A 22940-nucleotide genomic window follows, 5' to 3' on the forward strand; every position below is an offset into this window, starting at 1 on the left:
GGTCAACAGAGTTTCTCCGATTGATTGGAGAATTTTGGTATAGAGTGAAGCATGGAATATAACAGTGAAACTAGAGATGCTTTTGAGAAAAGCTCATGTCTCCCGCAACTGCCTGATTATTTAAATACATTTGTAGTAAGTCAATCTTTATATACTGTTTACTCAATACAAATATATATTTGATGAGTAAAAAGGCTGATTTTGGGTTATTCAAGGGCCATTATTCTGACGTGCCTGTGGCGATTTGGCTAGTTAATAAACTTGGCCGAGGAGTTATGGTAAAAAACATTAGGTTCAAGTTTGGTTAAGATCGGATGTGGACAGAATGTGAAGAAATATGAATAGTTTTTAAATTTAGGGAGAAGTTTGGCAAACGTTCGACAGGACATTGCCTATACGCATTAAATAAGGACATCGCTTATTCAGTTTCCTTTTTACAAACAAATAAATAGAATACAAATTGTTTATTAAAACTAAACTCATATAATTAGAACAGTGTTTTCAGGGGCATATTCTGAGCAAACAGCATTAGCATACAATTAGCATAATATATGATTTACGAGCACATTCAAGAACAAGGAAAGAAAAGAAAATAGAAAACGAAATAAGTGTATTATTAGTTTATTAGTATTAACTGTTTATGGCAATCAAAGCGCTGACAGCACAGAAAGGTTGAAACCCGCATTTGATGTGCAATAAACCAATCCGCTGTAACAGTTCAAGTCATTTCCATGAAACAGTATAGCATTCAATAGCCAAAATCTGGAGGTCAGTGCCTTTAACAGTTTGAAAGCTATAGAAAATGCTATTTTTAAACCGTAAGTGTGTCATAATTTTCCTTTCGATTTTCTGTGATAAATGATCTGAGCTTTTCAAAGATGTATCATTTGATATATTTTCTGTTATCATGTGCATTGAAATGACTGTTGACCAGGAACTTTAACATAGAAAATGTGTAGAGAGATAAGCGGTCGGTATACTCGTAAATAATCAATGAAAGTGGTGCGGAAATAGAACGGCGGGTTAATCTGCTTCAGTGTGAACTGTCATTATTGAATTTTTGAAGTATCCAGAATACGGTTAAAATAGGTTTCAACCGCTTTGCGGTTTCAACCTAAAAACAGTACAGAACACATCTACTCATGATATAGGCATAGTACCTAATTTAAAGAAGATATACAAATGGAATAAAAATGTGTATATTGTTATATATCATCTAATTGCATGATACAACAACTGTTGTTTTCAATGTTCTGTCATCAGTAATGAAATAATGTTGAAAAGATGATCAACAACAAATAGTCCTACCTGTGTAAAGGGAAGGTAACTGTGCAACTAAATATTGGTTACTTAAGACAGTACTAGTTATCTCCCTTATCAATTTGCATATAAAGTGTCAGAACTGACCCTAAATTGACCTATGGTCTGTTTCATCTAGCAATGGAAGAAAACACTGATGTTCTGAAATATTTATTTAATTCTGTTTATATGAAATATAATGATTTATTAATGTTTTATGAAAATAATACAAGTATCTTAATGAAAGTGATAAGTATGTGGTATTGCACTTTAGACATTTTCATGAGATAAAGAACATAGCTACAATTCATTAAAAACATAAGATCATCAAAAATAAGCCAACCAATTTCTAGGAAAAGGCTATTTCATAGTAACAGAGAAAATAAAAAAAAGTACCAGAAAAGAGGTCAAATGTTGTCTTATAGTACTACTTCTTAATGTCTGAATAATGCCAGTTCAAATTAAAATACATTTTTGGAAAATTTTATGAAAGTTTAAGGAAGGGTGCTAAAGACCAGTAGCCCGTAATGTGATATAAAATCTGAAATACAAAACGTTTGACTAGTGCAGTGGTGACATCACTTTAGAGTTTCTAAAGTAACCATGCCACTATCAAAGTTGACAGGGAACTTAGGGAAATTAACCTGCAAACTTTCGTGAAGACTAATCAATAATATATTGTCCAGACAAACTAATCAGGACAGGCACAGGCACACCATTTGGACAGCTAAGTCTTCATTTCCGCAAAGTGGCACAACAAAAAGTAATGACAATATAAAATACTGAAAGCGTACACATGACAAGTACTAAACGGCCAACATTTCTGAGTCATAGAATTTTCTGGTCTTATGATGCTTAATGAGGTAACATGTTACACAAAATATTGCTATGGTAAGAAAAGGGCAATAATTATGTAAAAAAACAAATGCAGTTATGGAACTAGTGTATTTAATGTCAAATTATTACAGTTTGCAATTGTAAGAAGTTTGATATATTTTTCATTAACAAAGTGGAGGGTGTTTTAAGTATTTTTATGACAAAACATGTCTACCACCTATGCATACCTTTAGTTTTGGCGGCTATTGTGTGCAGCAAAATGGAAAGTGCCGGTGAAATGCAAAAATATACTTGATACTGATCACTCCTGTGAAGTTTCATCAAAATCTGTTATGTAGGTCTGACCTATGAAAGCCGACAAGATTTTTCTATTTTTAGCTCTAGCTGCAATTTAGTGCAGCGAAACGAAACATGCAAGCGCTATGCACATCACTATGCTTGGTACTGATCAGTCCTGTGAAGTTTCATCAAAATCTGGCCAGCAGCTCGTCCTCTTAAAGCCGGACAGGCTTAATGCGAACAGATGAGAAGGCATAAACACATAAACAATACCTCTGCCCACCTTTAGATGAGACATAATTCTGAGATAAAACCTTACATACAGCACTTTACAAAATCAGGATGCTAAAAAATGGATGTGCAATACCTCTACCTATTCTTCAGTGAAACTAAAAAGGACAAAACACAAGTAATATGGAGGAGTTATGGGCCATGACATGTACGATAAACAAATGTTTTAAGACTGAAGAAAATGCATTGACCAGTTCAAAAATTTACATTAGTGTTTTAGTTCAATATAAACTTTGTCATACTAAAATGATATTGCAATTACAATGACCAATCACTTTTTAGATTGATGAAGGAGAAAAACAATTTATGCCAACTTTAAACTCACAACTTTAAAAGCGGAAATTATCAAACGTTTTACTGTGGTATTTCATGAAATTAAATTTTGTCACCATACAAATAATTAATGATTTTAATAATACTGATCATTATGATCTTAAGTTTGATTTGTGAACATACTGAGCTAAACTGAGACAAAAAAGTACTGATACACTGCATGACACAGTATTTTGAAAATTATATCAGTGTAATGTCTACACATTCTCAGAGTTTCTGAATCACATTTACAGGACTTGCTGCTCTCTACATGTGTGTCCTATAATAAAAGCAAATATGTAACAAAATTGATTCAGTAGGCTCCTCTATACTAAACTGTGCAAGCTGCAGACACTGATCTTGAACGACAGCTGAACGGTTACACTGAAGATTTCACAGGTACATATCTGAAGAAAGAAATGCATAATGTAGTAACTCTGTATTCGAGGTGTCTGCAGCTCTTTGATACTCAAAATGTGTATATTTCTGAATATAAGGTAGAATAAAAGTGTTACTGGATTAATAAAACTTCAAATTATCTTATGCATAAGACCCATTTTAGTAGATATCAAGATGCCAATAGTGACCCTAAGTCACTAACTTGACCTTACTATTTGACCTAAAATGTATGTATGATACACTTTGTATTTTGGAATATTACGATTACAGGCTATATTTTATTCTCTATCTTAAATTCTTTTAAAGCTTATAACAATAGAATTGTGTTTAGCTTTTGAATTAATTTCTGGAGAAAAATGTAAGATATTTGGAAAGATAAATTCATAAGTCTGTAATTATTTGGTACTGTATCATTTCTTATTGTAAGTGTATAGTTTATATTATATATTATCATACTTTATCCTTGGTCTCATGTGAAACAAACTTTACACAAGCCTCTTGAAGTGATATATACCAAATCAATAACTGAATTACATGGTAACTCTTTGAATATTGTAAACAATTACCTGAAGGTATCAATATCTGTGTTTAAATAAGTCATACACATCAACACTGGCATTATCATCATATGAATCCATAGAACATTTTACACTGAAATAAAGAAACAACTTTCTACACATTTTGTGCTTCCATTTTGTAATACTGAAAAATACAGACTTTACATTAAATTAGGACTCTAATCCATTGAAAACACCAAGTGACAGATATCAAGAAAACATTGAATTAAAAAGATATTCAAACAAAATGGTTATTGCTATAGTGTGTTTAAAAACTTTGAAACATGGTTAGTGGCTGACAACTGTAGTTCTTTTATCCCTGTATTATCTGAAAGGCTAGGAGTTAAGAAGTCTGAATAGATATCTTAACCTAAGTCAAAATTTCTTGATTCAAAATGGTTGGCTGTACCTACCTTCATGAAACTTCATAAAATCATTTTAATTACATTTACAATGTGTATCTGTTAAATGTTTAGGGGAATGTAATTTTAATAACTGGCATTTATGATTATATTACCTTTGACATGTTAAACTTGTTACAGAGTATCATCTGCACATCATTGTACCATCAGACCATCTTCCACTTGTCAACCTCACTGGACATGTTGGACACCCTGAAATATATAAATGATAAAATCTGTGAAAAGACTCAACATGCAAAAAGCATAACACCATTTTTTATAAAGTCACCTTAACACCTTGATCTTAAAAAATATTATTATTTCAAATTATCATTGTCCATTAACCTATAATGTATCCCAACCATAATCATTATATGACTCCTTATATAATTTACCAGTTCATAGCTTAGAATAGCTTCCAGTCTAAATCCATTAGTTGAAGAAAAACAAATTATGAAAGTTTATTTATGGTGTCATTTAAAAGAATGACCTGCCTGTTAATTGTCAACTGATTGCTCTTTTTAATATTGATAGACAAACCATTCAATAATTGCATTTTATTAAATGCTGTCTAATATGTATATATATCAACTGTCAATAGTTTTATAAGTGTTAATTACAATAATTAGATGTCACTGACTTGTATACTCTCAACATCATAAACAGAGATAAAACTACATGTAAATTGTAAAACATTGTATGAGATACCATACCATCCTGAATAAATTGCCTTTAAAAAGAAATTACATAGAAGTATTATCCAAGTGTTTTGACTGCCCCAGCTCTATCTAACTTTTAAAGCTTCTGCAGCCACTATGTGTCATCTGTTTGCTTGTACTTCTGTCTGAAATAAGGCAATTATAATCATTCAATAACTTAAAATAAATATAGTATGTTATTCTTTTCCTACAATTTGCAACAGTTTATTTTGAAAATTCATTTTATCTAAATTTAATTCTGTTCTGACTACAGCTAAAATACATCACTGGCACCAGAGCACCAAACTGTGCTTTAAATTATGCCAAAATAAGTTTTAAACAAAAATAATCCAAAAACAAACTCAAAAACGCAGATTTATTGATATGCCCCATTCATACTTTGTCTATATTTACACATGGTAATGAAGCTGATTCGCGGTACCACTCGTTTTCATATGCGTATTTTCGACACGCGGCGATAAATGATCACAATATATATGCAGTTCGACAGAAAAATGATTTATCTTCAAGCTGCAACCAAACATGTTACTCTTGGAGAAGACTACTACTCACCAAAGCTTTCAATTTTCATTAGGTTTCTCGATCTGTCAGAATTATCGGAAAATCTGTCACTGTCAACTTCCGGTTGTTGTGGTAGTTTGTAACGGTCGATCTGATTGGCTGCTCATTTCCAGCTGTTTACCTGGAGGGAAATTTAAATGTCAAATTAGCGAAGAAATATTTTTTTTCACACTGTATCTGTCAGCTGTTGTTTCATGAAGTCATGAATAAAACAATTTCTCAAATTGGTCAGACATCACAATTTGTACAATGGTACTCATTTCTGTGCATTAGTTATCTTTATTTTCATGTGACATTTCCACCAAATCCAAAACATGCTTACAGTATGTTTGTACATGAATAAAATGTTTCTTTTATAAATGAACTAGACCTGTTGGCTGTTAAAGCAATGAATGACATATTCTATTGCTAGAATACACCACATCATGCTTGATATATATTTTCCATGGGTGGATCCAGGATTTTTCTGGGGTGCAGACTTCCAAATTTTAAGAGGGAGTGTTCCAGGGTTTTAAACATCTTTAAAATGAACTACATTTTTCACATATTTTCAGATCTTAAAAAAATGCTGCATTATATGTATAACATTTCCAAATATACCTCTTGATAATTTATATTTCCCACCTTGGACTGGAAAAGGTGGGATGTCTTGGGGTTGGTATTGGGCATCCACACAAAAAGGTTCATTTGATATTTAAAGCTTTTACCACACAAATTAAAAAAAACATCCCTCCTGGATCCATGCATGCTTTGTAAATGCATAAAGTAAGGTTAGTTTACCAAGATCTATTGAGACAGTCTTTATAGATATTGTAAAAAGGTTTCATTTATAGTATTCAAGGGTTTGCTGTCCAAATAATAAAAAAAGCTTAATCAAACTTTATTGTGTTGACAGACACATTGAAAGTAGCAAAAACCAAAGAAGCAAGTATTATGGGCATATAATTCATGCCTTTTTCTTGATGAAAATGGGAAGGATGTTGGCCACATGATCACAAAATTGACACAAAATACAAAACTCAAATAATGAAAGGATTTAAATTTTACTTGTATCAGCACTTGCAAATTTTGCCAGTACCTCTATTTTCTACTAGAAAAGTCCTACCTTCAGGTAGCAATTCAAAGCATTGGCAAAATATTGTTGAAATGTTTGAAATACTATTATAGTGTATAGAATTAATGATTACTGAAATGAATAGCCATTTTAACTATATAAATATTATAAGCCAATTTCCTTCCTTCATTTTGGTGATGTATTACTAAAATTTATGAAATTAAGCTAGAAGTATCTTTGTCATTTTTCAGAAATGACTGGCATTTTGGCAGTTAACTAATGCTAAAATTGTTTAACAAGCTTAACCTAACAAAACATGTTTAATTAAAACCTAAATATCCCGCCACCTCCTAAGACACTTCAAAAACCTTGGCTGTAAGACATAATCTGAACTCTTAAATATTTTCAGGGTACAGAGGTCATACATTGCTGTTCCTGGCTCTGTGTGTGTTTCATCAAAAGATCTGTATGATAAATATGCATTAACTCATCCAGATACAGAATTACTTTCTAAGAAGTCTGTGGGACAAATTGTTCCATTACTGTTTGACAAAGTAAAAGTAGTCCATGTAAATGGTCCTAGCAGATACAAGGGTCTCCGTCCTAGCTTTGACAACAATAAAGAAATACATATTGATGAAATGACAGACCTGGCAAAAACTTACGGCTTCATAAAAATGAAAGAGACAAATTCTAGTATTACATATTCTTGTTACTCGGGATATACTGTCAATAAACATGATCACATGAAAACTGTGACTATAGATACAGAAACAAGAGGTTTAGAAATATCACTGGATGGTAGAAATGTGTCTACAAATAACATATGCTTAGATAACATAACAATAAAAACTGCTGTTGATGCTCGAATTGTCTTTAATACAGTTAAACAGAGTAAAGTGTGCTGTGGAAAGCCTGTGGAATCAAAACTTAACACCACAAAATATAGTTTGGTTCAAGAGTGGATAGTCCCTGGTGATGAAAATGTACAACTTAGAGTTACTGCAAAGAAATGTGAAGGTGTTGCTTTTTTTACAAGTTACTCTAGTGTATGTAATATGTGTAAAAACCAAGCAGTCCCTGGTGATAATGTTGCGCTACCCGACACTTGTGACCTTGACCCTGACCAGATTTTTGAAAGTTTCTTTCCTGGGGCCAGTGAACTAACACTTAAATCCTTAAGGCCCAGAGTGACATATGCAAAAGTACTAATTCAAACAAAGATCCTAGGAGCCGGCGCTGGGACAATGAGATAATACAAGTCTGTTTGTCCCTGTGGAATAGAAGTCCCCAAACTTACTCATCTTTGCGGGATAGCGGGCTTGTGTACCTACCATCACCAAATTTGTTACAGAGATATAAAAACTGTCACAGCCAAAGTCCAGGACTAAATGATAATATGTTGATGTGGATGTGTAAAGAGGCAGAAAGAATGAAAATCGATAAAAGAGGTGGCCTCATATTAGATGAAATGGCTGTACAGGATGACTTAAAAATGTCTTTTTCTGAGGGTAAAAATTTGGTTGATGGACTTGTAGATTTGGGACAGTTAGCACAGGATATGAATTTCCTTAACACCAAACAAAATGAAATTAAACTTGCCACTCATGTTCTTCAATTCATGTTTTTATCATATGATGGCTTCAGGTTCCCTTTTGCATATTTTCCTTCAGTAGGTGCAAATGCCCCTGAATTATATATAACTGTTTGGGAAGCTATTTCAAAACTACTTGGTTATGATTTTGAAATTGACTATGTCTGTATTGATGGTGCATCAAATAACAGGTCACTGCAAATGATGCACTTTGATGACAAAGAAGATGCAAAACTGAAAAATTATAGTGCTACAAATCCTTATGGAGCATCATCTACTGTGACCTTCATAATGGACTATTCACACAATATTAAAAAGCTCAGAAACAATATATGTTCCAGTGGTACAAGTGATGTGGTAGGCTGTAAAAAGCATCTTGAAATAGATGGCAAAAATATATTTTGGGACCACTGGATTAAGGCATTCCATTGGGATAAACTGAACAATCCTGTCCGTGTGCATCCTAAATTAACAAATGACCATTTGTTTTTGTCAAAAGCTGCCAAAATGCGCAATCACTTAGCTGAAGATGCCTTAAATAGTGACATGCTGTATTTAATGCAACAATACCAGCAGTCTCTAGCTGATGGTTCACACTTAGACAAAACTATTGAGTTGCTTCAACTTACCAGTAAAGTTATAGAACTGTTTAGAGACCGACGTCCAATATCTGAAATGTCTGATCCTAGGCTAGAGTGTCTGTCTGAACTAGAAGTATGGCTTGATCAGTGGGCGGAGAATGTAAACAATGTAACTGACAAAACCGCATCTGAAAGAAACAAAATGTTTATCAGCAGGGAAACGTATAGTGATATATCAAGTATGTGCAGAGGTTTCACTGAAATATGCAAACGCAGAATTGAAATTCATCACAGAAGTGTAGTTCCTGCTGGTCTTAACAGTGACGTTATTGAGAATTTCTTCTGCCAGCAGAGGACATTATGTAATGGATCCAATAACAATCCTACTGTTCACCAGTATAAATACGGTATTAATGCCACCATACTTGGACAAAATGCTGTTTCAAAGAAAAGCAATGCTTATAATAAAAGAAAGTCTGTGCAGCCTTTTAACATTGTATTATCAGCACCACTTAACAAGAAGAAATGCATTAGATTATGAGAGTTTATTTGAACTGACCAGAGTTATCATGCTTTGATTAAAGCACAGAAGTTTAACTAAGTACAGATAAATGTGGCAAAATAGTTTATATATATTTATTTTAGGTGATGATTGGTGAAACAAATTGTATCAACTTAAATACTCATCCCTGATGTTATCCATTCAATTTGCTAAAAGGGTAATAGAAATGTATGGGTTAAAAATAACTTGCTGAATTCTTTTTATACTATTTACATCTTTCTTTTGAAAATAATGTACTGTTTTGGTAATCATCTGTTTTTAATATACATGATTGTGTACTTCAATGTGGTTTATGTATGTACACACATGCGTTATGTTCAAGAAACCCATTAGTAATGTAATTTTGTGCAATAATTTAGCAATAAGTAAAGATTTGACTATTTAATAAACTTGTCTAATTACTTATGACCACATCATTTACTGTATATATTATGTAACACTAGAGGGTCCATTTTCACTCTGGATGATGTCCAGTAAAAAGCTTAATGCACAAGGCAATTCTCAGAAAAGCCATTGTGAACACTGTAGGTATCACAGACTAGCTCTATGTTTTTACCACAATTACCACTATGTGGGTTGCAAATACACTATGTTGGTTTTCTCATGACGTGGCTCATTTTTAGCATCGATACATATAGGGGCATCAGTGGTGTTGTGATTACCATTACTGCTCATAAACAGACACAAATATAGAAGCCTGCAATTTTAGATTTGAGCTGTGCCATGAGAAAACCATGTTGTTAATACTTCAATGTGGTTCATGAATGTACACACATGTATTATGTTCAAAAAACCCATTACAACAAATATACAAAGTCTGCAATTTTACATTTCAGCCGTGCCATGAGAAGACCAACATAGTGTGTATCCAATACCAGCCTGCACATCTGTACAATCTTGTCAGGATCCATGCTGTTCGCTAACAGTTTCTCTAATTGAAATAGGGTTTGAAAGCAAACATCACGGATCCTGACCAGACTGCGCAATGCGTAGGCTGGTCTGGATCTATGTGAGTTGCAAATACACTATGTTGGTTTTCTCATGGCGTGGCTCATTTTTAGCATCGATACATATAAGTCTCCTCCCTGAATATAAAGTAATTTAAAGTAATGTTTATTGAGAAATTTTCAGGAGAGCTTTATTTTCGTAATTTTCACGACCCTAGTTGCCTGTGAATTCTAAACCCTTGGAAATATTGTTGTTTTTTTTTGTTTTTTTTTTTGCGGGGGAGAGGTTAACGTCGCACCGACACAATTATAGGTTCAATCTTCAGTATGTAAAATATGATCTTACCAAATGGTATCAAATCTAGCTGGTATTACTCCTGGGAACACAGGGAGCATGACCATGGAATCTCCTCCTCCTGCAGCACTTCCCATTCTTCATCAATGACATTTTCACATGTTCTGTGAAGCCAAGCATTACAGTCATCACACTGGATCCACTCTTCCCCTTCAAGATACTCCTCTTTACACACCCTGCAAATATATTTAGTGTCCGCTTTCTTTTTCCCTTTACCCCTACCCTTCCCCTTTCCTGGTTTCTTCTGGCGCTTCGATGCTCCTGCAGTTTGTGACGATGTTGCTAATGGTAGCACTTCACCTGATAATGCCTCAGGGTTCAACATTTTGTCAGACTTAATTATTTCCTTATTCAAAATCATAGCTATTTCCTGCTTCTTCATGCTAGTAGTACAGTGAACCCCATATGCTCCACATAACTCCATCAATTTTGCTTTTGTGAATTCTCTACCACACAAGTAACTTTCATTTCCTAAACAATTTAACTTTAACTTCATGTGAGACGTTTCTCGTTCTTCAGATTTATCACTGACTATGTCTTTCATTGATATTTGCACTTCTGATTTTCTTTTTTCAGCTTTCCTACTTATTTCTTCTCTATGTGCCTTTTTTTTAATTACATTTAACCTATCTTTAGTGTCTTTCAAAAACTGCTTGTGACAAACCATGAGAAATTTGTGAACTAGTTCTTTAAAAACAGAGTTAGTAATTTCAGGATTTTCACATTTACTTATTTCTGAAAATAACATCTGAAGATCATCATCATTTATTAGCAAAGAATAAGACCATTCAAAAATATCCCCTCCCTGTTGCCTGAAGTTCTCTGTATTAAGTGTACTACAAATTTTGCTCAATAAATTTAAGAAGAACTGGAAAGATAACTCATTCACGTAAGTTAATCCTCTTCTAGCATTTTGTCTTCGTTCAATTTCTTGTAAGGTTTTGTCATGTTCATAATCCAAATTTTCATCACCAACCATTTGTTTCAACACTTCAACTTTATCATTTGAGCTTTTAACATTATTTTGCACTGACTTGTCAGGATTGTTTTGGTTTGATATCACAATATTCATGTAATGGTTTTTTAACTTTGCAACACACATTCCTGCAACATACCGCACTTTTGCTTTTCCTGCATCTGACATATCAGCACTGAAACCTGATGTTTCTGCCCCTGAACCCTGAAGTCTAGCACTACACCTATGGTGAATTTCCGCCTTTAATATTTCTGTAATGATACTTGAGGCAACAAGTTTATGTTCCTTACAGATGTCCCCAGTGACACAAAATAATGCCTTCACCGATGATGTGTATTCAGCGGTTTCACAATATTTGTGATTTGTTCCAAGAACAGAGGTCCACTGCTTAGGAGTACATTTATTTTCAAAGGTTAGATCAGATGTTAATTCTTTTATTCTTTTCAACTGAATCTGACAAAAATAATTTAACCTGTTTAAGTCTAGGCCAGTACAAATGTCATTAATTTTTACACGAGTCTGGGTTGCAGGTGTCTTCATAAAACAGTGCATTTTTAAATCATCAGCATTTATGTACTCAGGCAGTTCTTCCATGGACTGTAACTGCTCAATAATAGCTAAGTTTGAATTGTAGTCCTGAATGGCATTGTCTATTTGAATTAAGTCTTCATCATCTGAGCTATCACCGTCGGAATCAATAACAAGTGTTTCTAAGTCAGTATTTGAAATAGGAGTAATTTCCAATGCTCTGCAACAAGATAAGTCATCTGACAATGGAGAAGTTGGGGCTCCATAAAATGATGTTATTACAGGTTTTGGCTGAAGACACAGTCCTTTTCTGTAACCAATTAAGGACAAGCCTTTTGATGAAACTGCTCGACCTACTGCCACAGACAGCTGTCCTGCTTCAAATATTCCATGGCAGTGAACTACAACTGATGGCAGTGTCATTCCTTGGGACTTATGAATGGACAACCCGTAGCCTAAATGTAATGGAAACTGCTCCCGCTCAGCGACAACACATTTTTTTATTAGTACTGTACTGTGTAAATTTAAGACGCCAAAATCTATGGGTTTCCTTTATCTCTTTAAAATAAACATAAACATAATCTTCCTCTAACTTTTTCACAATACCAGACAATCCATTTACCAATTTCCCACCTAAGTTGCATAACAAAACCACTGGACATGAAAGTTTTAAATGTAGATAATGTGGTGCCAGAATTTTCCTGAGGCACTTCTGATCCCCACTGTTTTTCAGTGCTTTGTATATTTTACCATCTGTTTCAAGTTGAGCTAAACAAGAATTATTAAACACAGCTGAATCATAGTTTCTGGGAAACAGATGCTTCACATTTTGTTGGTCACCCTCAAGTGGTCTTTCCAGACTTCTCAAAAAAGCATCAACTTCATCAGATACACAACCTACTGCTGTTTCTCTAACAGCTCTCACAAAAATTTCTTCTGACTGACGCATCACCTTTGTAAGTACTAGTCTGTGAGGTATACATTTTTTAAAAATTGCACTTTCAAAACAATACTGTCCATTATCATTATGAAGTGGACTAGCCACTGGTGGTAGTTGGTAGAAATCACCACATAATATTACCTGGATACCTCCAAAACCTTTGTTGCTGTTTCGAACTACCCTACAAACCAGTTCTAACTGTTCAAAATCTTTCATTGACAACATCGAAATTTCATCTATGATTAGCGTGTCACATACTGTTACATTGTCTCTCACTTTGTGGTATTTTTCATCATATCTGACAAGGTTCTCAAGGCTCAAAGAATCAAATCTCCCATCTTGTAATCCAGCAAAACTGAAAATAAATTTATTTTTCACATACTAGTATTTACAAATTGACGTTTTAGATGTTAATTAAACATGTCTAGAAGTGATACATATATATTGTTGTATTTATGACTTAAACTAGAAATGTGTCCATCGAACACAGATGCCCCCACTACATGACAAAGGACACCTGCACACGCTGACCAACATTCCTGTAAACTTTGGTGACTCTAGGTCAAATACTTTCAGAGCTATGCGTGACACAATATTAAAACGACCAATTTTTTACTAAATCAGGGCCAATAACTCCTATACGACTGAATGAATCCGATATGCGAAACCCTAGGTGCGCAACTGCACATGCTGACCAACATTCCTGTAAAGTTTTGTGACTCTACATCAAATACTTTTGGAGCTAGGCTTGACACAACACTAAAATGACCAATTTTTACAAAGTCATCAGCCATAACTCCTACACAACTGAATGAATCAGGTCGCATAAACCCCAGGTGCACAACTGCACATGCTGACCAACATTCCTGTAACTTTGGTGACTCTAGGTCAAATACTTTTGGAGCTATGCGCGACACAACATTAAAATGACTAATTTTTTTTACTAAGTCAGGGGCCATAACTCCTACATGACTGGATGAATCTGGACGCGAAACCCCAGGTACACAACTACACATGCTGACCAACATTCCTGTAAAGTTATGTGACTCTATGTCATAAACTTTTGGAGCTAGGCGCGACACAACACTAAAATGACAAATTTTTACAAAGTCAGGGGCCATAACTTCTACATGACTGAATGAATCTGGACGCAAAACCCCAGGTGCACAACTTCGCATGCTGACCAACATTCCTGTAAAGTTTTGTGACTCTACGTCAAATACTTTTTGAGCTAGGTGCAACACAACACTAAAAGACTTTTTGAGCTAGGCGCAACACAACACTAAAATGACCAATTTTTACATGGGCCATAACTCCTACACGACTGAATGAATCCGGATGCGAAACCTCAGGTGCACAACTACACATGTGGACCAACATTCCTGTAAAGTTTTGTGACTCTACGTCAAATACTTTTTGAGCTAGGAGCGACACAACATTCTCGGAAGGGTGGACGGACGGACGGACAAGGGCAAATCTATATGCCCCCCTCTCCCTCCACCAAAGTGGGGGCATAAAAATACATGCCATACAAGCCGACGTCATATTGCTTTCATGACATTCTTAACCTCACGTCACAAAAGCCTTCGGTGACATACTTAAAAGCATTGTAACTGTTGAAAGAGTAAGAGATAACTATATAAATTGAAAGATAAAAGAATGTTCTTTATAAATATTTTGTTATCTCAATTTTGATTTCTTGTAATTTATACACGTTTTCTCGTGGAACGGCTCATATACATTATAAAACAGTTTCCAAATGGCAAAGCCCTCTTCTGAAAGTGCAAGAGGGCTGCTCTGGGCCAATGAATCATTCTTACCTGATAATAATTATTTTATGTGGATCTATGTGAAGAAAAGCGGCACGTCAAAACCCCTTCACAGAATTTTCAATTTGTATGGAAAACACAACATTCAAAAGAGATCTTGGTCTGGGCGCTCCTGGGAAAATCCTGGATCCGCACATGCTGACAGTGTTATCTAATCAATATTATCAATTGATCATGATCTTAAACTATCTCATCAATATTAGCTGGCAAAATAGGTACAGACATCCACGATTATGATTTGAGCATATTTACCTGTGTACTGTTGTGGCCCCCATGTCCGAGTATTGAAGACACCCCATGCCAGTTGTGCACAACAAAGACACCTTCCGGCTATGTTTTAAGTCAGACACAATTTGTTTCACAAGATGAGTCTTGCCCGTACCTGCCTGACCACAAATAAGTAGGCTGTGACCAGCCTTTGCTGTATTTAACGCTGTTATTTGTTCTACAGTCAACATTTCACACATCATTGGACTGCACAAAATTGACATATTGCGGGAAATACTATGCGGAAAAATATCGACCAATCAGATAACAGGTTACAAAATGCCTTGTTATTGTTGTTGTTGTACCGGAAGTTTACTGTGAAAGAAAATTAGCAGAAAAGTCACAGCAAGGAAAAAAGAAGTTTTTACCTGATATAAACGGCAAGGTCGAACAAATTTTTGGTTGCAGCTTGAAGATAAATCATTTTTCTGTCGAACTGCATATATATTGTGATCATTTATCGCCGCGTGTCGAAAATACGCATATGAAAACGAGTGGTACCGCGAATCAGCTTCATTACCATGTGTAAATATAGACAAAGTATGAATGGGGCATATCAATAAATCTGCGTTTTTGAGTTTGTTTTTGGATTATTTTTGTTTAAAACTTATTTTGGCATAATTTAAAGCACAGTTTGGTGCTCTGGTGCCAGTGGAAAGTCAATATTTGCTTATCGACTTTTCTTTCATAATTTCCATTTAAAGCGTAACTATTTACTCTCATACTGTATTGAATAATCCATAAAGATTATACTTACCGTTTAAATGCATGAAAAATCCTCATGGTACCCGTAAACTTATAATTTGTTGATAACCTCTCAGTTTTCGGCCGTTTTCACGTGAAAACACGAAACCGGTGTTGACATAAATGTTCTACTTCCGGCGGTATTCGATTGCGTAAATCGGCTCTAGTACTATGTCTACATGATGGTGAATATTTGTAACAAGTTATTTCAGAATCCCTTCAAGCCTAAAGACGTTATGACCCGGGCATGAAAAATGAACCGACCCAGTTTTGACATTTGACCAAAAGTTAAGGTAAACCTTGACCTTGGAGCTATGGAAATGTTTCTTTTGCGTCACATATTGTCACATGATGGTAAACATTTGTGTCAAGTTATTTCAGAATCCCTTAATGCATAACGAAATTATGGCACGGACACGAAAAAAATGACCCTTTTTAACTTCGACCTCTTAAGTGGGACATTGACTTTAAAGAGAAAAGAAAAAGAAGATGACGGGCATTAACTATATATTGCTTATGTGTGTGTATACATGTAATAGTATTCAAGAAATTGCAGGACCTTTATGAGGACACACTTGAAACAAAGTCGCATTGTGACTCCTATATACCCCTCTCCTTCAAACTTCGTTTGCGTGTTGTAATTATGAAGAAATACTACAGAAGCAAAGGAAAAGCCAATATTTAATTAATAAGTCAGTTGCTAAAAGGCAAACAGTCTTTTTTTATGAAAGTTGCAAACATTTGTAAGCAAACATGCATACAGCTAGGACAACACACTGACTCCTCTTTCATTTGACGGTTGTAAACAAGTTGGAGGTTTTAGCAATAATTTTATTTAATTTTACCGTACTAGTATTGTTTCTTTATCCATGAAACATTTGGGATTTATATGTTCAGATCATTCTCGAAGCAAGAAAATATGTACTTTCGACGCCGACAATGTGCGATTTCTGGACAAAATCGAGTGAACAATCGAGTTTTACCTGTGCTATAATTTTACCTGTAATCAGACTAACACATTATATAAAGATAAAACAGCATGTTCAGCGTCCAATAACATATAGATGTACACACCAACAAAGCATATTAGTCATTTTAAAATAGATTTTTACAACTTTTAGCGGTCAGCTTATTGTTTTGATTGGTTGCAACAGGAGGGTGACGGAGGTGGTGGTGTGGAGGGCGTGGGGGGGGGGGGGGTGATACAGTCGTTTACAGAGGGTGAGAGCGCGGACAAGAGTAAAATGGTTGATTTTCGGTAATTCAAAGGCCATTATTCTGAAGTGCCAAAGTAATCCAACTTGGCCGAGGACTTATTGGCAAACACATCTTGTTCAAGTTTGGTGAAGATCAAATGAGAACTGTTCAACTTAGAGCGCGCACAAGTGTAAAAAGGCCGATTTCGGTAATTCAAGGACTATAATTCCGAAGTGCCTATGCCGCTTTGACTAGTTATTTAACTTGGCAGAGGACTTTTAATCAAAAACATTTTGTTCCAGTTTAGTGAAGATCGGATGAGAAATGTTCGACTAAGAGTGTGGACAAGATTTGTGACAGCCAGCCAGCCAGCCAGCCAGACAGACACACACACACACACACACACACACACAAACACACAAGGACAGGATTAAATCAATATGTCTCACACACAACAGTGTATTGGGTGATAAAATTATTTATTATATGAAATACAGCCGTGTTTTCTAACGAAGATTTTTAAATTGTAGAAATACTGTATACTCGAGGAACATTTATGTTATATTATCTTAGGTAAATTACATTCAGACGACATATAAGTTTAATGAAGATCAAGAACAAAACGTGAACATTAGAGCGTTCACAACGTTTTCATATTGATTGATCTCGTCTTTAATCCCATTGACCTATTTTCAAATAAGCGCTCGTACAACATAAAATGCCCACACCCCCTTGATGCATTCAGTAACTGCACAAGAACAGCCTCAAAATCATAGGGGTTATCTGCAGGTCATGATTGACCTCCCTTTTAAGTTTTGTGGTCCTAAGCTCAAGCATTCTCAAGTTATTGACCGGAAAAAGTTTAACTGTTCTGGGTAATTGTGACTTTGAACTTTGAACTCAAAATCAGTATCAGTAATCTGCTGGTCATGACCAACTTCCTATCAATGTTCATGATCCTACGCCGGAGCGTGTGTGTGTGTTCGGGTTTAACTTCTGTCTTTTTCAACAATTTTTATACGCCCGTTTGAAAAATATTTAATATTTAACTCATATATTTTTTTTCTAAATCTTCTAAGATGTTGAAATATCACTCTAGAAGTTAATTGGCCGTTAACTTAATCGCCTATTAAAGTTTCGAACAACTGGGCCCTGGCCTATAAAGTAAAACATCAGCATAAAACGGACAACAGCTTTGTCTTCGTTTAGTGTCTCCATGACATTTTGGTGCCGTGACCAGGAATCTGGATGAAGACAATTTGATTCATTGTGGCGGTAGAATTTCCAATGCACCATTACTAGACAGCACGAAATTCCCGCATCTACTTCCATCAAGAGATAACTTTACAGATTTGATTGTAATGGACGCACACATTACACATTTACATTCCGGCACAGAGAGCACGGTAACCTTTATTCGTCAAACGTTTTGGAATCCAAGCATTCGCCAACGTGTTCGGAAAATTATTCGCTCGTGTGTCACGTGCAGCAAAGTTACAAGAAGACCATACCGAGTACCAGATCCCCTAACGTTACCTAGCGACAGAGTGAAACATGCGCCATCTTTAACGGTCACAGGAATAGACTTCACCGAAGTGTTAACAGTGAAGGAATTAGACGGAGATCTACAAAAGGCTTACATTTGTCTGTTCACGTGTGCCAATACATGGGTTAATTATTCATTTAGAAATTGTACCAAACATGAGAGTATACTCTTTTATTTTGTTTCCCTGACGTTTCTTTAGCAGGAAAGCAATACCAAAACTCATTATGCCGGACAATTCCCGGACGTACATCTCCACTGCAAAATTACTGAAGACAGAGATCCTTGGAACATACGGTATTACATGGAAGTTTATCCAACAACATGCCCCATGGTATGGAGGCTGGTGGGAGAGGCTCATTGGCGTTACTAAGACATCCATTAAGAAAGCAATCGGGAAATCACTGGTGAGTTTGGAAGTTCCACAAACGATAGTTACAGAAGTAGAATGTATCATCAATAACCGTCCGCTCAGGCACATTTCTACAGACCCTACTGATAAGGAACCTCTTACCCATTTCCATTTGCTATATGGACACAGAATTATCTCCCCTGTTTACCCAGACGATCAAGAAGCCACAGCAGACAACATTTCCCACAATTCTGTAGGCAAACTTTACAGACTTAAGTCTGCGACGCTTGATCACTTCTGGTCGAGATGGAAGAATATTTCACATCTTTGCGACAGTTTCTTGCAGTCATGGGGATACTGTGAGGTTGCTGACGTAGTGCAAATACATGACAATAACCTTCCGAGAAATCGCTAGTCCCTTGGCGTTATAGAGGACGTAGTCACTGGTAGAGACGGTCTTATCCGAGCACCCCGTATCAGATCCAAAAGAGGTGTTACCATGTAACCCACTGCCAAGCTGTATCCACTCAAGTTAAAATTACTTCATACACGTGATTTGTTACACATGCCATGACATGTGATTTTATATGGACACTTAGATTACTCAGCGATGTATATATACTACTTATTCAATGACATTTCAGTGATTGCAGTGAAATATTGCTAGTAACTTCATTATTCAAATGGATATCAATAACTATAGCAAAACTGTGATTTATTACAACATTGACTCTAATAAGTTTAAACGTACTAGACTTTCAAAGTTACATAATGATACACTATTTATGCACCGGTTTGGGCTAAAACCATGTGAACGGCAATAACGTCATCGGCTAGCTGACGTAGATGACTGATCAGCGTTCAGTTCCCAATATTAAATAAACAGCCGGCTGATCTTTGTAAGTATTTAGTAAGATTTCATAGTCGTGACCAATTTCAAAGTACAATTCAGCCATGAATAGACTTTTGCCAGTATCTCCATATTCAAGAATGTATATATGCCATATAATACTTTTTGATAAAATATATACGAGTTCCTTGATTAAATAGAGATAGGTCTAGATTTAGAATAACAGCTGGTATTCTACAAATGCACCAGAATAATCCCAGAACAATTATAAACAAAACCTACCATGAAATATCCATGCCGATAAAAAACAGTTTTCATGTTGCCACTAACATTAGTACATAAACACCCCCATTTGAGGACCATAAATACTTTACTTGTATCTTGATGGAGATGCCCCCCCCCCCCCCCCCCCACCGACCAACATCATACGGTGTCTGTATTTCACAGCTTATTCGTTTTGCAAGAGCTTGCTCAAAGACAGATGTTTTTAATGACAGAATTCATATCACCAAAAAATTGTTACAACAGGGTTACCGTTACCATAAGCTACGGAAAGCTTTTAGTAAATTTTACTACTGATCGTCTGAACTATTAGAAAAATACAATACGCCCCTTAAAGCTCTTTTAAAACTGGGACTTAAACACCCAGAATACTATGGAGATGTAGTTTATAAAATTCGGAAAATTAAACATACCCCTTATTTTAATCAATTTTTTTAAAACTGGTTAAAAGGTTTATCTAAAGAGGATACGATGCGAAAATCGTGGAGCACAGTGCATGTTTAGTGATTGACACCTCTACAGTTAATTGCTACGCTTTCCTATTTGATGCTGCGATGACTAATAAAGTGTAGGACTCCATGATGCTTTTCTCCTAAATCCTACTTACAACGGACGGAGGGAGTTGATTTTTGTCTTACAGTTTTCTTAGTCGTGCCCTGAAAAGTTAGGGTCTTGTTGCTCTGACTTCAGACAAGTTGTTGAGTACATTGGTGTAATTGTACCTTAAATTTACCTTAATTTTATGTTTTGCTTTATTTATCTATTTTTGCACTTATGTAAGAGCCTTTCTCAGCGGGGATTTTATTTACATTGTGTTGTTTAACTTGTTGAAAATAGGGTAAATTGCGAGGTTGACATGCCCTAAACGCGTTTAAACCCTCAGTTTCCTTTATTTAGGTTACTGACCATTCCAAGGCGGTGCCCATATTTTCAACAGGTTGTTTTGTCTGCCTTGTATTGTGTGTCGTGTACGTTTTCTTGTTTGTTGTACGCGTTTGCCTCCGCCCTACTTCCCCTTTTGCCCTCTCCTTTCCCTTGCATTTGCACTACTTTTTGCATCCCCTCCCCCTTTACTTTTAGTAAGTTTTCGTGGCTCCTCTTTGTTTTGGCAGCCGAATCCCAAGACGGTACTTGATTGTTTTTCCTATTTGTCTGGGTGTGTTTGTAAGCTTGTGAGTCTATAACGGTGCCCTGCCCTACAGTTTTCTTATGTGTTGCTTGTTCGTTTTTCTGTTATTCAGTTGATCGTCGTTGTGTGTTCATCTTTGGTACATGAGTGTCTATTGTGGTTTACGTTGTAGTGCTACTGTTTTTATAGAATATGGCATTCCCCTGTATATTCGTCCTTGTTCAACTTTCCCCTTCGGATTCCTCCCCCACCCCGACCCCATTTCGCCCCTTGCCAATTCCTTCCCCTTTATCAATATTTAGCTTATATTAATATGTACCTGTTGGATGTTTGAAGCAACCCGTCTGAAATATTTTTCCATTACAGCTTCTTTTTGTTGTGGGCTTACTATGTAAATGCGTGGCTCTGGGTCTGTGATTTTGGTGCTCTGTGCTTCCGAGAAATCTACCCTTACCTATTATCTTTTATTAATACCTTTCTAGTACTTTAGTTACCATTTAAATAGTTACCCGACACTGGTTACCTTAATATGTGTTACCTTAATATCAGTTACCTTGTACTAAGTTACACCAATACTGGTTACTTTATTCTGGTTGCATTTATACCTGTTACCATATCCAAGGTACCTTAGTACTAGTCACAATCACGCTAAGCATAGTTTCGTCCAGGCTCAGTTACCGTTACCAGGTAAGTGGCTTACAGTGATGAAACGAAACCTACTGGATGGATTATAATTATTCAAGTCTAGCAATTAGTTGTACTCTGAATTGTAATTGTAAGTAAAATGTTTGTATTATATTTTAATTTAAGGTTTTTTAATGTATTTTCCTTGTAGATTTCCTGTCCTTTTTGACCTATGTGTGTTCGAGAAGAACCCCTATCCTGGAATTTGAGGCGAATTTGGGAAGCAGACTCCGACTTCGTTTCAGTATTAACCTTTATAGTAGATCATGGACTGCATAAGAAGTTTAATATTTACCTACAAGGTACATGTAGATAACTGACTATAGAAGCGGTCTAATGTTTACCTGCATATTAGGTCACGGACTGTGAATAAGTCTAATATTTACCTGCATGGTAGATCATGGACAGCACAAGAGATCTAATATATACCTGCATCGCAGATCAGGAACTGTACAGGAAGCCTAACATTTTCCCGTACGGTAGATCACAGAAAAAGTACAAGAGGTCTATTATTTATCTATATGTTAGGTCATGGACGATCACAGAGGTCTGAAATTTACCTGCATTGTAGATCACGAAGTGTCCAAGAGGCCTTATATTTACATGCATGGTAGATCACGGACTGTACAGGAGGTCTTATATTTACATGCATAGTAGATCACGGACTGTACAAGAGGTCTTATATTTACATGCATAGTAGATCACGGACTGTACAGGTCTTATATTTACATACATGGTAGATCACGGACTGTACAGGAGGTCTTTTATCTATGTACATTGAAGATCACGGACTGTACAGGAAGTCTTATATTTACATACATGGTAGATCACGGACTGTACGGGAGGTCTTATATTTACATACATGGTAGAT

General features: G+C 35.7%; 1 protein-coding gene and 1 long non-coding RNA gene across 3 annotated transcripts in view; one reads left to right on the top strand and one right to left on the bottom strand.

Moving 5' to 3' along the window:
* The window catches only part of LOC123547304 (vacuolar protein sorting-associated protein 52 homolog), a 182694-nt gene that overhangs the window by 90655 nt on the left and 69099 nt on the right, over positions 1 to 22940 (top strand). The gene's annotated exons all lie outside the window — the stretch shown is intronic.
* Positions 1455 to 16193, bottom strand: LOC123543607 (uncharacterized). 2 transcript variants are annotated; one of them, XR_008367352.1, is made up of 5 exons: positions 16046 to 16193; positions 5123 to 5219; positions 4492 to 4588; positions 3984 to 4068; positions 1455 to 3425 (listed from the first exon to the last, which is right to left on the bottom strand). It is a non-coding gene; the product is annotated as an uncharacterized LOC123543607 (long non-coding RNA). The 2 variants fall into 2 exon arrangements; XR_006684991.2 differs by lacking the exon at positions 16046 to 16193 and adding an exon at positions 5647 to 5700.

This window comes from Mercenaria mercenaria, chromosome 15, assembly GCF_021730395.1.
Source record: "Mercenaria mercenaria strain notata chromosome 15, MADL_Memer_1, whole genome shotgun sequence".
In the NCBI taxonomy this organism is placed as follows: Eukaryota; Metazoa; Mollusca; class Bivalvia; order Venerida; family Veneridae; genus Mercenaria; species Mercenaria mercenaria.